The sequence below is a fragment of the Eptesicus fuscus genome, chromosome 12 (genome assembly GCF_027574615.1).
Source record: "Eptesicus fuscus isolate TK198812 chromosome 12, DD_ASM_mEF_20220401, whole genome shotgun sequence".
In the NCBI taxonomy this organism is placed as follows: Eukaryota; Metazoa; Chordata; class Mammalia; order Chiroptera; family Vespertilionidae; genus Eptesicus; species Eptesicus fuscus.
Window position 1 is genome coordinate 8,461,943 of NC_072484.1, and position 21,296 is coordinate 8,483,238.

Genomic DNA, 21,296 nt, shown 5'->3' on the forward strand with positions numbered 1-21,296 from the left:
TAGCCTGATCCAGCCTCATGGCCAAAACTAAAACACACTGAGCAACAAAATGAAGAAAGTAATATTGGATTATAACCTAAAGTGTAAACTAAGTATCCATCTGCTATAAATAAATGACTGGATGGATAAATATACACATACACACATAAATGGGGAAGAGTTGACCAATCTTTAATGCAGAAGAATCCAAAACATTTATGTAGATACTTTGCCTTCAAGGAGGTGGGGCAACACTTCTCACTCCTTGGGCTTGAGCTACACAGGGTGATCTCTTTCCAAAGAATCTGGTATGAAAAGTGGGGGCAGAGTAACTTTATAGTCTAGAAACCTGGCAAACACAACCTAGGCCAAATGTTCAAGATTAATATCAACAGCAGTAGGTTGAGTTGATGCTTGACTCTTGACTTGATGTGATGAAAATGGCACTTCACCTCTGTGGTCTCTTTCTCCTCGAAACACATACCCGCAGTCTAATGAAGAGAAAAAACATTTTTTAAAACGTTGGAGAACATCCTGCCAAACACCTAACCAGTATCCTCAAAACTGCCAAGGTCATCAAAAAACAAGGCAAGTCTGAGAAACTGTCACAGCCAAGAGAAACTGTCACACTCATGGGGAGACATGATAATTGAGTGTAGTGTATTCAGGGTGGAATCCTGGAGCAGAAGAAGGACATTGGGGAAAAATTAAGGGACTTTTGTTAAACTATGGACTTTAGTTAATATCAATGTATCAATATCGATTCATTAATTGTGAACAATTACATATACACTAATGTAAGATGATGATAATAGGGAAATTGGGCGTAGGGTCTATAGCAACATTCTCTATTATCTTTACAACTTTTCTAAAATAATTTTTTTCTAAAATAAAAATCTTGCTTAAAAAAATTAACTTAGCTCACCCTAGAATCAGCAGCCAATATCAAATAAAAACAAGTGTCTGGCACCTCTGCACAGCTGGACTTTTCATCATATCCAACCTATTCCCTATTTTCCAATTCTTTCTGAAGATCCCAACTCCTGGCCCCAGTTCAGTTTTTCAGTTATAAAGGGAATAAGTACCTTGGACAAGAGACAACATTACACTTCATATATATTTTGGGATATAAGATATATGGTTGGATGTCTCCTTGCACCTCTCCATCAGAATTCTGTATGGAAGAAGATACTTAAAATGATTACTTGTACAGTGAAGTCCAGAAGACCTGATTTATTAAGGCTCCAAGTTCAGTAATCCGTTCCAAATGCAGGGTTTTCCAGTGTAAATTGTACTGGTAAGAATAGACATTTCAGGGCTGACTCTCCCAACCCTCAAAATGTAGAGAAATTATGGAGAGAGGAGGGAGGGATGGAGTGAGAGAGAGGGGGAAAAGGAGAAAGGGACAGAGGAAGGAAGGGAAGGAAGGTTAGAGGGAGGGGAAAAAGAAAGAACAGAGAGAAAGGGAGAGGGAAGTAGGAATGAGCAGGAGAAACAAGTCCCCCATAAATCAAAACTAGTGGTTTTTTTATGATTGTGTTCTGTGCTTATTTGTATTTTAGAAAGTCTTGACAGAAAGTAAAACTAATAACATGTTATTTTAGGGCAGAACTTCTCAGATCTTTTGATATGCAGATAAAAGGAATATCTAATATTAAGATATAGAAAGCAGCAGTTCCTAAACTTATTAATTATGGATTTTTTTGTTGTTGTTGGTAGTGTGTCATGCCTATTAACATCATGAGCTTTAACAAAAGAGAATTTCAAAAACACTGTCTTAAAGGCATAAATGACACTATGTCCTGACTACAGTATCATCAAATATTTGAATGTCAGTTGTCTGAATGACAACGGCACAGCTGTCAGGCTGCTTCTCAAGGGCTGCAGGTGTGGATCCTACTTTGTCCCAGTTCCCTCTCTGAAGGTGGACACTCCAAGGCTCAGATTAGACAAAGCAGGTGTGCAAACCACTTGGTTTACTATTTTATCACAGAAGTCAGCTGGAGGTACACACAGTGCCATTCAATACTCAAAAGCACGTTCCTTTTCATTGTTGTAGACTGTTTTTCTAATGCTTTCTTGGGCCAATGTGCAGCTGACCTTCTCCAATGTTTTGTGGCTCCTTTAATTTCTGCTGACCTCATTTGCAAGAGTGTATGTTCTAATTTTCATATCAAAAAGTAAGAGAGGGGCCCCACTGCCAATGGGACTAGGAGAGGTCAGATGGACAATAGGAGTCCCACTACAACGAGACCTCTGCTCTTTCTGCTCAATCAGAGGCCAGGTGTACTGTGGACTCACCTGGTTTGCAGATCAGTCGGTCTTATCTGGTTAACACTGTGGTATCTCCCTCTCCCTGCCTGGTCTGTTTCTCACCCCTCCTCATCCCTAGCCAAGGACTTTTCAAGCATTCTGTTTTCTCTACATGTACTAACTTAACTCAGTTTATGTGTTAATGAACATTGGAAACGCTAACAAAAATGATTTCCCTTTTGAGTAATACTGCATTCTCAACACAATCTTGGAGAGAAATAAGTAATAGGAATTCTTCCTTATGTAAATAGCACAGGGAAGCCTAATGCAGAATCTAGAAGGAAACTAACACATTACTATTCTATTGAGTGCCCTTGTGCTAACCTCTTTAAAATAAATTGTATTTGAATCTCATCTTTCAGGACAATAATGATATGTTCCCCATTGCACCAAAGGAAGTGAATCTACAAGAAGTCTACAGGACCTGCCCATGTGATTAAGCTGTGTTAGGCTTAGGTCATCGGACACCAAAACAGCAGCCTTTCTAGAGGCTCTTGTGTGCTCTCTGGGAGTTTCCAATAGACAGCACGGTTGGTAGGGAGGGGCTTTCAAATTGGGTAGTGTAATTAGTACATGTTAATTTTTTAAGCAAAGGAACTTGTAAATATCTAAACAACATAGCCACTATATATTACTCCATGATTTCCAGTGTTCACAAAGGATATTGCTGCTTCTTAGGGCTGATTTGTAAGTGACATGCAGGTGACTGATGCAAAATTATAATGCTTCCCCGTTTTACTAAAACACATTAAGAGGATTTCTGGTGTTGATTTTCATGCACATCAGATCTTCTGGACTATACACTCCCTGTCTTTGGTCCATAGCATGCTGTGGAATTACTCAAAGGGCAGCATCATCTGGAGTTCTGATTTCATTCAGATCGGAAGGATGCGGTAATGAAATCACTCCTTATAACGTGTTTCGGCTCTATTAAATAAGCACATTGAAGAATTCCTGTTTCATCTGAAATGGGCTGTCACAGGAACCTAATTGCAGTGTCTGTACATCAGGAAAAAAATGTAGCCTTCTTGGAATGATTTTAAGAATTAATTATTTAAGTTTCTATTTCCACTTAATAATCTCTACAGATTAGTGCGTTCCACGTATCCCTTTATGATTTGTAAATTTGTCTAATTATTGTTCCTGGTACCGCCAAGCATGACATTCTTCAATGTGCTCATTCCAATCTATGGGAAGGATTGCTGAGCTAGGGCATCTGTAGGTAAGAAAAACTTTGTAGGGCCAATTTACTAATAAAACCTGGCATGATGCTTGCTGCAAAGATGCCTGCTGTCAAAGGCTTAATCAGAGAAAATAATCTTGCCCACTGTTGCATCCAGGAAAGTCATTGTTTATGACTTCAGGGAGTACTGTCTTGTTAATTCAAGAGATAAGCTGAAAGAACCCTTCCTGAAAGTACATAAAGGGCTAGGGATGGGGGAGGTTTTTCTAGGGTGCTTTTTAGTTGTTTCACATTAGTGAAACTCAAAAGGAGAATTACAGAAAGTCTTCTAGATTGAGATTTTGAGGAGAAGCTGGCTAATAGTCTTCAGCCCCTCCGTACCATCTACACAAAACCCTGACCAGTTAAAAGGTCAGTTTTCATTGGGATTTAGATCAGAAACAGAGAAGCTACTGCATAGACCAGTACTACCTAAAGTGTACTTCCCAGACCCAGAGTATCAGCATTATTTAGGAGCTTCTTAGAAAAATAATCTCTAATCTCAGACCTACTAAATCAGAATCTACATTTAAACAACACTTCCAGGCTACTTATATGCACATTAAAATCTGAAAAACACTTGTTTAGAGCACTCATCCTCAAAATGGGTACATTTACCCCAGGGGGTGTCCAAGAAGATCTATTGGGGGAGTATAAATAATAAAAACTTACTTATTGTCATATATACTTGTATAACTTCTATTTTGTGAATTTTAATAATGTGTATCGCATTGCATAGCAGTACACGAATAAAACTTATAAATAACACATATTGATTGTGCATGCTCAAAAATTTTCCCAGGCTCCACCCCCACCCCCTGAAACAATTTCTGGGGATGGGCATCAGAAATTTGAGTTCCATACAACCCCAATGTTCATGGACCATTCTGCAACATGCTAAAACTTGAGTGAAACCACCTTCATCTACTTTGTTTGGGGTGTGACATACCCATTGTTTTTCACATGGTTCAATACCCAATTATCAAGCTTTTCATTTTATCATTTTATGGCATTTATATAATTTGTATATCTTTATATTAATTCATTTGATCATTTAATAAAAATACAGCCCAAATGATTTTGGAATATGTTTCAGGCTCTTTAGATATGTGTCATGAACAAGAATATTTCTACATACTTATCTTCTCTAGAGTTAGTGGATATCTGAGCTTGTGAACTTTCCTCTCAGCTTCCAAGAATCGCAGGTAATAGACAAAACCAAATGAAACTTGGAAATCAACAGTGGTCAGAAGGCTATTCATACAGGGGTCATTTTATTAATATTCTTCTCTAATGTAGTGAGGGACCAGGTGTCTTAATGGATTTTACAGGTGTCTTAAATTTGTAGGAAACACAAATTTTAGGGAGGCCCAAGAAACAATTTCAGCCCAGGTCAGACACTCCTTAAGACACCCCAAATTTCCTATTTCCCCCCAATATATTTAAAGAGCCTGTAAAACAGTAAATAAACTCTTCATGTGATTATAGTGGGCACTGTGGGCACAGCGATAAATCAAATATATTCCTTGTGTGGAGCAGCTTGAAGTGTGATATTAAAGACTCACATAATCAATTAAATCTATTATGATGTGTAAAATGAAAAAAAGAAAGATTTCTGGGGAAAATCAATGGGAATACTCAATGAGAGAGCAATTTCTTCTTCCTTGGCAAGGTAGTGAGTGAGAGAAGTAAAGGAAGGCTGCACAGCTGAGTCTCTCTTGCTAAGATAAGTCTTGAAGTATGAATAGAATTTTAGGGGCAAAAGAGAAAATAAATTTATTATTTTTAAGCTCAATGGTTGCTCCTTCTCAAATCATCTGTTTTATATAGTTTTTATGTAATGCAATGTGGAATGGGCTCATCCTATCACCACCATCAGCAATATTATTAGTTCTTTACTCTGTGCCTTGCTCATGTATGTCTCCATGTCTTTTCTAATTTAATACTCAAAATGACCCTGGGATTGTGTTCTATCATGACCTCTATTTTATTAATGGGCAGTAAAGGAACAGATGGTATAACTAACTTGCCCAAGGTCACATGGCTTGTAAGACATATGATGAGATTCAGAGCTAGGTAGTTGGACTCATGATATCTCTCAAGACAACTTGTTCTTTGCTGGCCACTGACCCCATTAACAAGACATGCATCTGTTGATAGAGCCAAATGCCATGGCTACGATACCAGTCATTGAATTAACTCTTCAGGTGAAGTCAAGGCCATGAGCAGTTGCCCCTGGCTGATCAGGTTAAAGTACTCTTCAGAAAGCTGGCTTGTGCCATATCATTTTCGTTCCTGAACAAGGTGATTTGTTGTAATGCTGCCAATTGCCTGCAAATCCCGCTACCATTTAGAGAGCAATAAGCGGGAGCCTTTTGATAGATGAGAGTTGGCAGGAAGACGTGAATCCCACTACCATCTAAATCCAAACTATGTGAAGTTCACTGCCCTGTGGTACCTGGCATTGACCTACCTGGGCTGCACATTTACTCCCTATCCAATGCACTGTTTGGATTATGAATCTGTGTCTCCAGGACTGTGAATATGGTCCTTTTCCCCAGCACTAAATTTCTCCTAAAATTTATTTTCCAAAACATTATTTTTAATGTTAAACAACCCCAAAATGCATTTTTCATGTTTATTGCCAGTGCATAAAATTACAATGCTGTGAACATTTTTAGCAGCATACCAATATCATGATCCATAATTTAAAAGGTGACTTTAGTGTGGCAATAAATTTCACAAGACACTGAAACCTCTGCAGAAAGTATACAAATTAGGGGCCAGCCATTCAGCCAACATTTGGGGGGATGTGGTTAATTATTATGTTTCCACCATTAGGGAGAACTGTGCAAATGACTCTCATCTGCTCCATGGTGGAACTGTTGGTACAGGCAATACTGAGGGACTGGGTTTACAAACTCTTCTTTAGGAAGATGGCCATGACATTCAGTACATGTACTGAGAGTGATAAAATCAGGGTAAGGGACATATGCCTTCACAGATTTCCCCCACTGAAGAAAAAACATCAACTCACACACACACACACACACACACACACACACACACACACACACACACAGAAGCTCTGTTGCATTTACCAGAACATGAACTCTGTTTGTCAGGAGTGGGGCTATTAGCTCTTGCTGGCTGAGTTTCACAGTTTGAAATTAATTTTTTTCTGTATTTCTGCCCTCCTGAGGTCCTGACCAATTGCCACTTTGTTGGTGAGCTTTTTTAATTTTCAAGGAAGGTAGGTGGTGTGTGAAACAAATCAATTGCTCCACATCTGTATGACTTCTCACTTAAGCGTCTGCCAAGCTGGAGGCAGCTCCAATATATATATTTTTTGCTCCAAAAGGTATGAGGCCCAATTAGGAAGCCAAGTGAACATGGAAACAGTTTCATGAGGTAAAGACATTGCACAAGGATCTCTTTCTTGGCGGAAGGTGGCTGCTGATGGACGCTGGGATGGGGTTCAGGACAAGGAACACATGCCTGGCAAATGGACACCGAGGTCGCCCATTCATTCCTCTGTGTGCTCCCAGGAAAGGACTTGGCAATGGCAGGAAGATAATTACCAAGTGCAAAGCTCTAATGAAGCCATGGAAATTAACACAACTCTACAAGTTGCAGAGCCGAAACCATGCAATGTACACAGTCAGGCGTGCGCCTCCCCTCCCCCCAGATTATGTATTTAAGATGATTCCCCACATTGGCATCATTACTCTATTTAGGCTAATGATGCTGGAGACAATCAGAGCTATCACTGCTCTGAAAATGATAAGTACCATATAGAAAGGCCCCCTGGGGAAATTTATCCTGTTAAGGCTTTTCAGGTCTGATGGATTTTTTTAATCTATCTGCCAGACTGCTTTAAAGCTAAATAGGTGCCCATCAACAAGCTGTCCATGGTCAACTTCACATATTTTGTTTGTGTTGACATTTTTGTTTCAATCGAATGGGTTGTTTGCCAGATGGCTGCAGTCCTCATTAGGGTCTCTTAGTACATTGTGAGTATTCTTTGGGCTGATTTATATCCAGAGTTGTCCCTTTGTTTCTAACTTTTTTCTTTTAGATGATCTGAATTAATCGGTGGTTGTGTTTTAAGGGATGCATGCCCATGGCTAGCACAAATGTGTATGCATTAAGCATCTATGGTGGGTATTGGCAATACAATTCCTCCTTGTATACATAGCTGAGATTAGAGGATGTGTTACATCATGACAAAAATATAAATTTAGGAAAATGAACATTAGTTAGGAAATTCCTTAATTGATGGCAACTGAAAAATCATCATCCTTAGAAACATCGCAACAAGTATGTTTTAACATCTTGGCTTCTGGGGACCATAACAATTCTCTTTGCAGCATGACCTTTGGCACCCAGACAGGAGAAGTTCTACAAAGATCTAACCAATTCCTGAGGATGAGAGAGGCAACTGGAAATGTTTTTCCCCATAGCATCCTCCAAAATGAGCCCCCTTTCTTGGCTCCCCTTTGCAGCAAAACTTCTCAGTAGAGTTGCATAATCACTCCCTATTCTTAGCCCATGAACAGGTTGTTAAGCTATTGTAGGCCAATTCTGCACCCACCCTTTTGTGTTCTTGTTGGAGAGGAGGCTCAAATTTCCACTGAGGCTCCCATTCTCATCATCCTACTCAAGTGGTTTGCTCACTAGTTCCCACCATGTTTCCAATCCAAATCTTTCTTTCTATTGTTCTTATGGAAGCTTGTGGGTTTCTTTATTGTCGTCTTCTCTAACTTCTTCAGTCTTTTTGCTGGTCACCATTGCCCACTGAAACTCAATATGTTGACCTGTTCCAGGGTGGGGTTCTCAAGTTCTCAACTTTTCCATCTGTACTCTTTCCGGAGCAACTTCATCTTGTGCTATGCTTTTAAGTATCATCTATGGTTAGTAACTGCCAAACTTTATTCCAAGCTCTGATTTTTTTCACTGAATTCCATTCAATTATCCAACTACATATTTGATTTCTCCACTTGTATGACCACATACGCACCTCAAACTTCACATGTCTTTAAAAGACCTTTCTAAATTTTCTGCAAGAATGTTTCTCCTATAGTCTCCCATGACTTGGTAAATCGAAGTATCATTTACTCAATTTCTCAAAACAAAGAACTGGAAGTCATCCTTGATGGCCCACATACCCATCAGCAAATCTTCTGCCCACAAAAATACCCTTTATCTCTCTTTTTCTCTCCATCACCAGCCAAAATTTCTTACTTGGATTATTGAGACCACCCTCCAAATTTGTCTCTTTATTTCTATTCTTGTTTTTCAATAGTCCACTTTTCCGAGTAGTGAAAGTTACCTTTAAAATTAAGTTCAATAGTTCATATTAATTTTCTATCAAAATCCCACCAATGGCTTCACAACATATGCAGAACAAAATCTCAACTTCTTACACCATTACCTTGTATGACTGGGCCATACCTCTTAGCTTCCATCCCCTGCCACTACCCCTGCCCCCACATCACTATGCTTCAGATATGTCCTAGAACATACTCAGCTTGCTCCCTCAAGGACTCTCGCATGAGTGTGTGTGTGTGTGTGTGTGTGAGTGTGTGTGTGTGTGTGAGTGTGTGTGTGTGTGTGTGTGTGTGTGTGTGTGTTTTCAACCTAGAATGCTCAATCTTCACATATCCTGCTCCTTCCTGTCTTTCAAGTTTCTCCTCATCAGAGATTCCTGACTACCCTATCCAAGAGTATTCCACTCCAGGTACCATCACTTCAGCCTTTCAATCCCTTCCATCACTTACTACTATCTGCAATTGTCTTATTCATATATTGTTTTTCTGTTTTGTGGTCTTGTCTCTCTGAGCTAAAATGTAATTTCCATGCACACTGTCTTGTTCACTCCTGATCTCTGACACTTGGGCAGTAACTAGAAAGTCTAAGTGCTTGATACATACTTGTTAAATAAATGGATATATCTGTATAATGCAATTTAGCACAGAATTACATATATTTGCCATTTAATAGAGTTTGGGGTCTTTCTCAACTAAATTGAAAATCCTTTGAAAGTAAGGACTCTTCAATAATTCCTTACTAGGATCATTACAGGTGTTAATAGAAAGCTCATGAATAAATTGACATATAAAAAAGCCATCTTTTAGGATATCCTTCCTATAGGACAAGGCCATATTCCCTAGCTCTCTTTAGTTATATTTAAGACTAGAGGCCTGTTGCACGATATTCGTGCAAGAATAGGCCTTCCTTCCCCTGGCTTCACTCCCAGCCGCCCGGGAGCCGGCAAGTCCTCGTTCCCGGGCCGCCCAGAGCCAGCAAGTCCTCACTTCTGTCTGGAGCACCACTCCAGTAGCTCCCTCCGCAGCCCCCTTTCCCCTCATAGCAGCCTTCACTCTGGTCTGTGCCTGCATATGCAAATTAACCTCCATCTTTGTTGGGTTAATTTGCATACTCACTCTGATTGGAGTGATGGTTAATTTGCATGTTTCTCTTTTATTAGGTAAGATAAGGCAAACTAAAAATAAATGGTAAAAACTTTATGGGGGAATAGATGCATACTTCAAATATACTAAAAATTGAACAAAGAGATTCATAGCAAAAGAAAGGAATACAGGGGAATCCAGAGGAAAATGATACAAATCATGCAGTAGACATAGAAAATGTAGTTATGAAGGTTATTGTAAAACCCATGAAGTTAGAGTTTCTATTAATTATTTACTCATTCAAAAAATATACATGTGGTCCAACTACATGATGTGCTTTGGCTGTAGAACAGTGAATTAGAAACATTGTTCATGACCTTCAGGGATGATTGACGAATGAAGGAGACAGACAAGTGTTAGGTACTTGTATATATAGGGTAAGTAGTAGTAAGATGTATAATCACAGGGGTTGGAGAGACCCAGAGGAAGCCCTAATCTAGACTTGAAGGTCTGAGAGAGCATCCCAGAAGATGTGGTTGGTCACATAATGTTAATGCTGTGCTCATCACATTGTGATGCACTTAAGAATCACCTAGGGCCGAAACTGGTTTGGCTCAGTGCATAGAGCGTCGGTCTGCGAACTGAAGGGTCCCGGGTTCGATTCTGGTCAAGGGCATGTACATTGGTTGCGGGTACATCCCCAGTGGGGGGTGTGCAGGAGGCAGCTGGTCGATGTTTCTCTCTCATCGATGTTTCTAGCTCTCTATCCCTCTCCCTCTCTGTAAAAAAAAAAAAAAAAAGAATCACCTAGGAAACTTGTTAAGACACAGACTTGAAATCCCGCCCCCCATGATCCTAATGCAAGTGGTATTTAAGTCACACTTTAAAAAACTGTGCTCAGTGAGTAAGCTAGGTTCTCTGGAGTTAGACACGTCTGTTTTTAAGTCTCAGCTCTGCTCACACATGCTGGCTGCATGGGAAAGTTTCTTTCTCTCTCTTACCTCAGCTTCACCTCCTGTATAGAGATGCTTAGTCAACATTAGCATTATCACCATCATCATCAATGTTATCATCAACCTAACAAAAGAAAGGGAAATGTTAACAGCAGAGAAAATAAAATGTGGAAAAACCAAAAGGCATGTGAGGAAATTTACCGTAACTATGGCTGGAATGATCTACATAAGAGAACAAGAATCCAGCCATTATGTATAGTGTAGTACAGTCTAGACCAGTGGCCAGCAAATCTGGCTCACTTCCTCTTTTTATAAATAAAGTTTTATTGACACACAGCCTTATCCTTTTATTTATACATTGCCTATGGCTTCTTTTGCACTGAAATTGTAACGGTAGCTGTACAGCACAGGTGAGTCATTGTGACAGAAACTATGTGGCCTGCAAAGCCTGACATATTTATCATTTGGCCCTTTATAGAAAAAGTATGTTAATCCTGGTCTAAAGGTAATAAGGCTTGATGGTTAGCGGTGTGGGCTCTACAGTCAGTTCTCTTGGATTTGCAGTCAGTTTCACTTACTTACTGTGAAACCTTGTGTAAGTGACTTAACTCTTTGTGTCTCGATTTTTTCTTCTAAAAAATAGGGTCAATAAAGATACCTTCCTCATGGAGTTGACTAATGAAGGAGACAGACAAGTGTTTAGGTAATTACATAAGAATTTTAATTATTTAATACATATAAAGTCTTTAGATGAGAGTTTGGCATAGAATAAGCACTCCATAAGAATTGTGCATTATTGCTATTCATAAAGGCTAGGTTCTTATTGACTGACTGACTTTAAATGGTTTGTAAAACTCCCTTGGATGTGGCATCTCTGGCTACTATAGACAGAGGCCAAGAAGATGAAGACAGAGCAGATCTGCCATAGATGAAATAGAAGCTACTGACTTCACCAGCTCTGATTGTGCCAGTCTAACCCTTTGTATTTCACATATTGCACAAAAAGCAAGCAGACTCTTCACAAAGGCCTAGCAGCAAACAAGCAATCTACCCCAAATATGACCCAATTGTATTTATATGAAGATACTCTTTTATTTTTTTCCACATATAAAATTTTATTTCCTTGGCTCAGCTGTGATAGCATTCTCTTAAATAATACTATTTTAACACATTTTTTTCTATTTTAGTTCCTTTTTCAGTCCCTTTTCTTATGAATCTATGCCCCACCTTTGATAGGTCTGTTGGAAGGTGTTGCAAACAGACCTGCTATATAAATGGTGAATATAAATACTACTTTGAAGTCAGATCTGCTTTTGAATTCCTGCTCTATTCCTTACTGGTAAGTTGATTAACTTCCCAGTTTACCCACATACCAAATGGGATTATAATAATCCCTACATCATAAGTTTGACATGGAAGCTAAGTCAGATAACATCTGTGCAGCACTTGCCACACATAAAAACTTCCCAATAGGTGATAACTACAGTTATTTTAGTTAGTAAAATTCGATACTTGGAAAATTTTGGTTGGTATTTTTGAGTAACACTCTGATGAAATGCCTCATCCCTAGTATTCAGCAAGTGAATAGATTCTGCCCTCCTAGGAACACCATATTTTTTCTTCAAGAACATTTAGGCACTTTCTGACTGTTATTAAATTAAAATGTTTATCCCTCAGGAGAGAAAACAATCAACTCCCACACCAATTCTATTTATGAAACAAAATGCTTTGGTTTTTTTCCTGACTCAAATCCTCCTTTATGTACAATCTCTTTGAAATAGCAGGGGGTTTAGAATAATTTTCTCACTGTGGTGTGTGTGTGTGTGTGCGCACGCACACGTTTCTTTCAGGGTGAAGTTGATATTTAGGGTTTGTCTTGAGAGCCATCCTTCATCTGCTCTTGGATAGGAGCCATGATCATGGAGGTTCTTGGCTGTAGGAGAGATTCTGAGCCCTGATGGTGTGGATGCTACAGCGTTATGTGGATAAGAGGCTCAACAAGAGGAAGATAGGACAAAAATTTGCACAAACATTTGTTCTCTTTCTTGGGGAAGATCAGACACACCCAGACACCAGTCTTCTAAATTCAAATGAACACACACACACTTCTCTGGGGTTGGATGTCCACATCTGTGTACATCCTCATTCCTATTGTTTATGTTAAGCTGTCAATCAGGAGGTCACTCCTGGGGAGAACCAAGTATCTTTCTGTGTTTCTGTTGACGTAATCCACACTTTATAGTTCAGCTTAAGAATGGAAGACCATTTACTTGGAATAAGGAATCATGGGCTTGAGCCTATTTCTCCTTCAAAAATGACAGAAGTTATCTCTTCTAAGAATGGTTTTATGCCTAACCTCATACACAACCCCCTTCAAGTTTAGGTCACTTTCCAACACAATTGCATATTTTTATGGATTTACTGCATTAAAGTCCTTATGGCCTTATTATTCTCTGTCTTCTTTGGCAGAAGAGACTCTCTGCTATCTGTGACTCCCAGTGCCCAGCATGGTTCATATGTAGGAACTGCTCAGGAAGAGCTTGGTGAGTGACTGTGGCCTGAGGATCAGAGCAATGCAAGTCTTTCTAGATGAGGAATCTTGTCCAAGCTGTCTGATCACTCCATGTCACACTTTCTTCTCTTTTATCATTGGAATCATCATCAAAATTACCATCTTCAGAGCTATCAATTAACAATATCTAATGGGAGTAGCTAGCTGTCTATCCATTGTATCTACCCAGTCTTTTCCTTTATGATAATAGAACCTCTTTTAGGGGGCATTCCTTCTCCAATCTTAGTCCAAGTGGTTGACTCTACCCTTGACTCCAAGCCTGGATACATAGCCCAGGCCTGGCCAGTTAGAGCAATCTGTCCCCTTGGCTACCATGATTAGTTTGGAAATGATTATGTGACCCAAGCCAGGCCAAAAAGATACAATTGTGAGATGTTTGTTGGAAATATAAAGAAAGATGCCCTCTTCCTTCACCAGGACTTTTCCTTTCCAGACTGTGAGTCTACTGTTGTAGAGGACAGCCATGTAGAGAAATGACCTGCTTGAGTGTGAAGCCAGCCTCCAGGGAAGCCAAGTTGAGAGATGGAAAGAGACACATCCTGCCAATAACTTTGAGCCACTGTATGGAGCCCTGCCAGATTGGCCTATCTGTTTTAGTGATATGAATATACTTTTGTGCTTTCATGCATTTGATGTGGGACCAGAGTCCTAACAGTAAATTTACATCAACAGGATGTTTTATATCAAATTCTATATATCCCATTTTCTGAACCTGCCTAAATTTCCAATATTAAACATTTCTCCTTTCCTCCCCATGACCATACAATTTTGCATTTTATATGCAAGAGTCAAATGCAGTCTGTCCAAATAGGGGATGAAAGATAAGTTTTCTTCCCACAAGTGTCTGCTCCCCTTCCTTTGCCACTGAGCACTTCCTGTAACTAGACACAATGCTCTATCGCTGCACCTAAGTGTAATAACAACCCTAACAAGAGGTACTTTTATTGTTCCCATTTAACAGATGAAAAAATGTAAGTTTACCAAGTAAAGTAGCTCCATCACACAGCCAGCAGTTCCAGAGCTGTAGATGGAGAGGAATAATAAAATAATAAAAATGTGTTTTTTTATTTATGTCTTAAGTAAATGTTTGTGTCTACTCTGTGTCAGAAATGGTTTTCATGCGCTGAGGTGAACAAGATAGACACAGGGGTTTGTATGCTGTTGGTGTGACAGACACAACAAACCACAGGAACACAATTTCTAGTGGTCATAAGAACCAGGAGGAAAATGAAGGGAATGGTGAGTGGCCAGAGAGGGGCAAACGTATTGCATGAGTTTGTCAGGATGACCTCTCTTAGGAGGTGACATCTGAGTGGGGCCCTGAGTGAAAAGAGGGGCGAGACCAAAGCAAGGATTGGGGGAAGTGTCCCTGGCAGGTGGTCATAATCCCCACCTGCAGTGTGGTCTCAAGGATGAAATGAAAGCCTATTTGGAAAGCACTTGGTAAATTAAAAGGTTACATAACTGCTCATTTTGATCTGTGATCAGTCTTCATTTTGAGTCAGATGCCAGTGACCCACCACTCCTAAAATTCTACCTGGGGGAAAGGATCCCAGAATGAGATTTGGGTTTTTTGTTTGTTTGTTTGTTTGTTTTGTTATGTTGTGTGGGTTTTGAAGTATTCCAATACCCCTCATATCCTTTTGTGGCATCTTACTCTGTGAGCCAGTTTCTCATCTCTACAGTGCTTCTATAAATAAGCACTTAACAAATAATTCTTCCCCATTATATTTAACTAGAGGCCTGGTGCACGAAATTCATGCACTGGGGGGGGGGGGGGGCGGTGTCCCTCAGCCCAGCCTGCACCCTCTCCAATCTGGGACCTCTCTCACAATCCAGGACTGCTGGCTCCCAACTGCTTGCCTGCCTGCCTTCCTGATTGCCCCTAACTGCTTCTGCCTGCTAGACTGATCACCCCCTAACCACTCCCCTGCCAGCCTGATTGATGTCTAACTGCTCCCCTGCCAGCCTGCTTTCCCCCAATTTCCCTCCTCTGCCAGCCTGGTCACCCCTAACTGCCCTCTCCTGCAGGCTTGATCACCCCCAACTGCCCACCCTTGCAGGCCTGGTCCCTCCCAACTGCCCTCCCCTGTTGGCCTGATCGTCCACAACTGCCCTCCCTTGCAGGCCTGGTCCCTCCCAACTGCCCTCCCCTGCTGGCCATCTTGTGGTAGCCATCTTGTGTCCACATGGGGGCAGGATCTTTGACCACATGGGGCAGCCATCTTGTGTTTTGGAGTGATGGTCAATCTGCATATTACTCTTTTATTAGATAGGATAGAGGCCTGGTGCATGGGTGGGAGCCAGCTGGTTTGCCCTGAAGGGTGTCCTGGATCAGGATGGGGGTTCCTTTGGGGCATGGGGCGGCCTGGGCGAGGGGCCTGTGGTAGTTTGCAGGCCGGCCACACCCCCCAGCGACCCAAGCGGAGGCCCTGGTATCTGGGATTTATTTATCTTCTACAATTGAAACTTTGTAGCCTTGAGCAGAGCCAAGCCTTCTGCTCACTCAGTGGTGGCAGCCATTTCTGATGGGATTTATTTATCTTCTATAATTGAAACTTTGTAGCCTTAAGCAGAGGCCTGAGCCAGGCCAGGGTGTGCAGAAAGCTTGGCTTCCTTCATTGCCGGGGAAACCTAAGCCTCCCTTCTGCTCTCTCCATGGCTGTAGCCATCTTGGTTGGGTTAATTTGCATACTCTCTCCTGATTGGCCGGTGGGTGTGGTTGGTGGGTGTGGCTTGTGGGTGTAGCAAAGTGATGTTTAATTTGCATATTACTCTTTTATTAGATAGGATTTGGAGAATGCATGAAAAGGACTCCTGTGGGAAAATATTTTTTTATTATTTAACACTTTCCCATCTTGATAGGTATATCTATTAACAGATTCTTTAGCTGATAACAACAGAAATCAATTTTGGCTATGTTAAGCCAAAAGAGAGGAAGAGAGGGGGAAAGAGAAAAGGTAAGGAGAGGGGAGATGGAGAGAGATAGAGAGAAGTTTATTGGAAGAGTATATAATAGCCCACAAAATCTGCAGGAAAGCTATAGAATCAGGTCTCAGAGAGTTCATGAACTGGGGCTGCTCCATAAAACTTCAGAGGAGAAACTGATGGACAGTGCTGGGATAAACCAGTGTTTGAGTTCTTCTTTTCAAAATTCAAGTTACAAGGAAATGGAACCACTCAGTTTAGCTTGGGTCACATGACCATCTATTGGCCAAGGGGCACTGGGGAAGTTTAGTTGACCATCCTTCCTATAATCAAAGAGAAATGGCACCCCAAATGCAGAGCAGTAGTTATGATTCTGAACAGAGTAAAAAGGCCACTACAATTGGGCAGGTTTGACTCTCAAATAAATAGATGCAAACTTCTACTAACAAAGAAGGAAATTGTTTGTTTGCATGTTTTAAATTGTAAATCAGGCCCAGGCGCAGAAAATGAGAATATAGTATAAATTGGTTTTTAGCATCTTTGGCAGAGGTAGCATAGTATAACTATTCGGAGTGTAGGATCTGCTTTCCAATCTTTGGGGTTTGAGCCCCAACTCCTCTACTTGCCAGCTGTGTGAGTTTGGGCAACTGATCTCTCCATATGGGTCCCCACATCTCATCTAATAAGGTTGTTACTAAAATTAAAGGAGTTAATATGTTAAAATTTCTGAGAAAAGTTCCTAATATGTATTAAGAAATCAATAAATTTTAGTTATTCTTACAATGATTGATATTGTTCGTGTGTATGTGTGTGTGTGTGTGTGTGTGTGGTTCAATAGATAAGCCCTTGGTGTTATCAGATTCAAATGTGGTTCTGAAGATTACTGATGTCCAGATATTTACAAGTATTCTGAGCCAACAATCTGCACCTTCACTTTGGTGTGGTTTTCCTGTTCTCTAATCCTGCAAAGGGATTAAACCTCTGATTCTTTATAAATAGCACCATAGTAGAATAAAACCTCTAGAAGAAATATACAAGGTAGTTTGGTGTCAGGATGACTTCAGGAAGCATGTAGCTCTTGATGGAAAGCAGAAAGCCAGGGGCATGAACAACACTCAGTTTCAAGAAGCACTGTCAATGCTCAATCGCGCATAATTTGGTCTGCTGAAAAAGGGAGAGCATATAGTATATTTAAGAACAGCAAGTCCACCAACCAAAACAGAAAATGGAAAAGGGAAAAGCTAAGAAAGGAAAAACCCTCGCTTTCCATCCAATTTGTTGACTTTTTGCATCTTTGCTGCCAATACTTCGATAAATTGCAGCTTTTGCAGAATTTCTTCTTAGTCACTTTTCCAAACCCCAAATGAGCCTTGTGCTAATTTGATTTCTTATTCAGAAGCGGAACGATGATGGCTCTAGGAGAAATTGTCAGTATTCTAGGGGTGGAACTATACAATCTTCCACTTGGAATCCTTCATGGCACCAAATGTGAATTCAACCCAGGACTTCTCCAGGGTCTGCAAGGAAATGAACTAGTTCTGTAAAGTCGGACGTACTTAGGGAATAAAGAATGAGACTCCATATTGTTGCAACCCCTTCTCTCCCTCATCTCTCTTTGTCTGCATTTCCTTTTAACATGCCAGTAGTCAAAGTGAATAATGATATATTTTTGTTGTTGTTTAAGAGAAGCCCTTGAAAGCCACTGTGAGACTGGGGTCCAGAAATCTAATCTTTGTTTGATTCTGTGTTTAGTGGGGATTCAAATCCCAACTTAATTTAATCTTTTGACTTATCCTGCAGGTACTGCCTGATTACATTCCATTGCCACCAGTAATGGGATTGCAGGGACAGAATCTTGCTATTAGCACTTTGAGAAACAAAAGCAGAACAGAAACTGTCGCTGGTGTTAGTCAATGAAACCTGCCGTAATGAATGACTACCTCCCCTGTCTTTCCCCCACTGCCTCATTTTAATAAGCTATCATACGATACATATAAAAAGCTGCAGATTCCATTCACCTCCAGAAAATTCTGAATTTCAACGAACATGCAGAACCTCAAATCCTTTGCTAATAGATATGCTAAAACAGCAAACTCCAATAAGAGGCAGACAATGATTTGTTAGTAATTTTGATGATTTGCTTATGTGGTTGTTCTTAGGGTTTCATGTAGTTGGTAATTTTTAATCCACATAGAAATAATGTACAGCCTCATAAAACGGAAAAGTATTTCCACCTCTGTAATTAGGCTCTCTGTGTTACAATCTTCTTGCCAGATTGGTAGCCTTAGATGGGTTAATGATCTCTCTATCACTCAGTTTTCTCCTCCATGAAGTGGGGATAGTGATACTGTCTCTCTTATAGGATTTTTGAAAGAGTAAATGAAATAATGCATGGAAAACCCTTAGAAAATGTGTTAGCACATATAAACTATACAAAAATAGTATCAGTTATTACCATGAAGAAAAAAAGCAAATATAGAAAAGAGCCAGAGAAACAGCAACAATGCCTGTCCAGGAGCCCTGAGCCATCATTCTGTGTGTTCTCCCTTTGTTCAGTCCCTAGTCCATATACTATGAGGAAAGTGGAGCATATTGTATGGGGGAAAGTAGAGTGTAAAATCCAGTTGACAAGTAAACATGTAAATAGATTCCAAATTCAATAGTGATCATTAAAACAACGGGTGTCAGATTTTCACCTTGCCTATGAACAGAGATGAAAACTGTTTTAATACTCAGTGCTGTTGAGGGGAGGTAAGATGCTGTATAAACATGAGGAGTCTCCCTAGCAAGCAGCAATGATCATTTAGGCTGAGTGTAGCAAGAAGGCAATTTCTCACATTGTTACGGGATCATTCACAACATCTCTGGGTGAACTGGAGAATTAAATCCAGGGCTAGCAGCCATGCACATGGCCACAAGGCCATGCGGAATTGGCCAGTACTAGGTGCTATTGCATGAGCTGCCAAGAACCCATCACCTTGGCTGCTAACTCCCCTGCCAGTGGCCCAAGGAACTTGATATGGAGCTCAGAACCCCACAGCTGCCATGGAGATGTCCTTGCAGCCTCTTTTTTTTTTAAATATATATTTTATTGATTTTTTACAGAGAGGAAGAGAGAGGGATAGAGAGTTAGAAACATCGATGAGAATCATCGATCAGCTGCCTCTTGCACACCCCCTACTGGGGATGTGCCCGCAACCAAGGTACATGCCCTTGACCGGAATAGAACCTGGGACCCTTGAGTCCGCAGGCCAAAGTTCTATCCACTGAGCCAAACCGGTTTCGGCGTAGCCTCTTGCTTCTTTGTACCACCAGCTTCCATGCAAATATTGGGCAGGCCTGGGTATCTAATTGGAAGAGCTTAGATGGCATCTTGACTTCAAGGCAGCAGAGACAAGTGAGCATATGACTGTTTCAGCAGCTCTTGGGGAGGAAGCCTCTACCTCAAACCTAAGGGATTCCTTAATCACAGAAAAGGGCTGCCAATATAGAGAAGAAGAAGAAGAAAAAAGACTAAAGAATATATGCACCACTGTAAAAACAGCATCTTATATTACCTGTGAGAGTATAAAGCAATTTATTCTTTATCTAAAAGCAATTTCACAATATGTTGCAAGAGGCTTAAAATCATTCATAGCCTTTGACTTTATAATAATCCTGCTTCTGATCATTTATTCAAACGAAGTTGTTAGAAAAACAAATAATTATACACAAGGATATTAACCAACACTTTCTATATTGATCCAAAAAGTTGACAATATTCTATTTTTTTAACAGTGGAAGAATGATTTAACAATGTTAGCTCTATTAATTTAAACATTATTTGAATTATATTGTTAAGGGGAAAAGTGGGATCTATAAAAACTAACATTTATAGTGTAATTAAAAGCCAGATGCTGTTTAAGAACTCACATGAACTGTCTCACTTAATCGTCACAACAATTCTATGAACTACAGATGTTAAGTGCTATTTTCAAAGGGGATGTAAGAAAACTGCCTCCAGGGAAGAAAATGAGAGGAAGGAATAGGGGTAATAGAAGTCTCTGTTTGACAGCCTAGAGTTTTTAAAGGTGGTGGGTACATCTTTCTTGTTGTCTTTGAGAATCTTCCCCACGCCTACCTTTGTTTCATCAACAGAGAGTAGGACGTTGGCACCTGCTGCAGTAAACGCTGACATTTCTCATCTTCCCTTTGGATCTGGGCTCTTTCCTTCCCTTATGCTAAACAGATAATGCTTATTTTAATTTCAAGCTTCACTCTTCATTCATCACCTTCTATAAAGATTCACTACTGTTTGCTTTAAAAAAAACTTTTAAATTTTTTGAATAATTTTAGATTTACAAAAAATGGAAAGTCAGTACAGAGAGCTCCCATATACCCCATACTCAGTTTAGTATCTTACATTAGTACTGTGCATTGATCACCACTAATGAACCAATACTAATATGCTATTAGTAGGTAAAGTCCACATTTCGTTCAGTTTTTCCCAAATGTCCATTTCCTGTGGTAACCACTCAGACTTTCCTTATTTTTGATGACCTTGACAATTTTGAAAAGTACTGGTCAGGTATTTTGTAGAGTGTTCCCAACTGGGGTTTGCCTGATGTCTTTCTTGTGATGAGACTAGAGTCATGGATTTGGGGGAGGAAGACCAAAGAAGTAACGTGACATTTCCATCACATCATGTCAAGGGTACATACTATCAACACAACTCTCAGTGTTAATGTTACCACCTGGCTGGGGTAATGTCGGCCAGGTATTTCTACCATAGAGGTACTCTTTTCCCCTTTTCCATACTGTACTCTTTGGAAGGCAGTCACTAAGCACATCCTACACCTCAGGAGTGGGGAGCTATGCCCCGTCTCCTCTAGAACAGAGTATCTACGTAAAGTATTTGGAAGTATTCCACATAGGAT

The 21,296-nt window shown here is 40.2% G+C and overlaps 1 long non-coding RNA gene across 1 annotated transcript; it reads right to left on the reverse strand.

The window, feature by feature from the left end:
* Positions 1–216: 216 nt before the first annotated feature.
* Positions 217–20,516, reverse strand: LOC129150909 (uncharacterized). Its single transcript, XR_008557715.1, has 3 exons — positions 20,501–20,516; positions 10,929–11,004; positions 217–470 (listed from the first exon to the last, which is right to left on the reverse strand). It is a non-coding gene; the product is annotated as an uncharacterized LOC129150909 (long non-coding RNA).
* Positions 20,517–21,296: the final 780 nt, after the last annotated feature.